This window comes from Miniopterus schreibersii, assembly GCF_964146895.1.
Source record: "Miniopterus schreibersii genome assembly, chromosome: 1".
In the NCBI taxonomy this organism is placed as follows: Eukaryota; Metazoa; Chordata; class Mammalia; order Chiroptera; family Miniopteridae; genus Miniopterus; species Miniopterus schreibersii.
This window is the reverse complement of record NC_138101.1, coordinates 191,337,603-191,339,188: the sequence shown is the minus strand read 5'-3', so window position 1 is coordinate 191,339,188 and position 1,586 is coordinate 191,337,603.

The following is a 1,586-nucleotide window of genomic DNA, read 5'->3' as shown; positions in this document are numbered from 1 at the left end:
GATCCTTGGAAATAAGACCAGGACAGGGCAGGGGGCGCTCTGTCACACAGCCTCCCGACCGCAACTCTGCCGGCTGCGGGGCTGGACGCGGAGTGTTTTGCCCGGGGGTGGGCGTGGGCGTGGGGGCCCCTGTCCTGCGCGCTGTGCAATGTTCTACGCACTCGATGCCAGTAGCTACCCACCCACTGCACCCTGGTTGTGACAAAAACGTCTCCAGACTGTGCCAAATGTCCGGGGGAGGGGGGCAAGAATTGCACACGCACACACCTTGCACACACACACACACACACACACACACACACACACACACACCACACCACACACCCCCCCCCCTTGAGAACTGCTGCCGTAATGGAAAAACTACTGGCTTTGGAGCAAGATATGTAGAGGTTAATTGTGAATTTTCTGCTACTTGCCAACTACATCTTGAATTAGTTTCTAAACCATTCTGAACCCCAGGTGACTCTTTTCTAAAATGTAAAAGATGCTACGACTTTGTAGTTGCAAGGACCACTGTGTACAGTGCCTGGCAAATAAAGCTATTCAACAAATAATAGTTTCCTCTCTTCTAAGACTGCTGTCTCAGAAGAACTGGTGTGTCAGGGGATTCAGGCATAAGCTAGTTACTCGGGACACTATGACAAGGGAAAGGAATAAGCCAGAAAACCCATTATAGTAACACCCCAACTTCTGGTTCACTAAGACTCTAGGGACAGGAGAAAATTAGATTCAAAACCAAGGAATGCGTGTGTGGCTCCAACAACAAAGGTCATTTAAAAGGATGCAGCGGCAGAAAGGTATTACTTAAAAACTCTCCTGCAGCGCTGCCTGGCTGAGTAGCTCAGTTGGTTAGAGAGTCATCCCAATAAGCCAAGGTTGTAGGTTCCATCCTGATCAGGGCACTTACAAGAATCAACCAATGAATGCATGAAAGGTGAAACAACAAATCTCTCTCTCTCTCTCTCTCTTTTGATAATAATTTTTTAAAAAGCCCTCTCACCTACCTACTCACTAATGCTTGCTATCCCTGCTTAAGAACATAAAGCCTTTTATTCCATTACTAGCATCTGGAAAGTACCTTGCATATAATAGGCCTCCAGTAAGCATTTGTTAAATTGAATTAGAGCTAAATCTTAAAGGTTAAACACCCCGGGGAGAAGCAACACAGTGACTTGATTCACACAAAGGTGATGCCAGCTCTTCTTATGAAAAGTAGATCTGGGAATGAAAAGTAGATTTTTCTTTGAAATAGGAAATGATTGGGAGAGGACAGCAAATGGGAAAGGATTCTGAAGACAATATTGCTTGTATCCAACTTCAACTGAAGTCATCTTCATTTCATTATTTGTATTTTGTTCCAGTTCTTTCAAGAAGTGTACAATGGTTTTTCTCTCTCCAGTTTTAGCAGTGGACATATTCTCATATGTGCAATTTAATTTGCCCTTGGCCTTCACTCTGTGTGTATAAATGAGAAAGTCCTTTCTGGTTGCTGTTCCTAAGAGGTGATCCATGGGCAGGTACATATAGCTAGTATGTGCTTATTGTGGAATTAGCTCAGGGACACCCTTCCATTGGGGGGATCACCA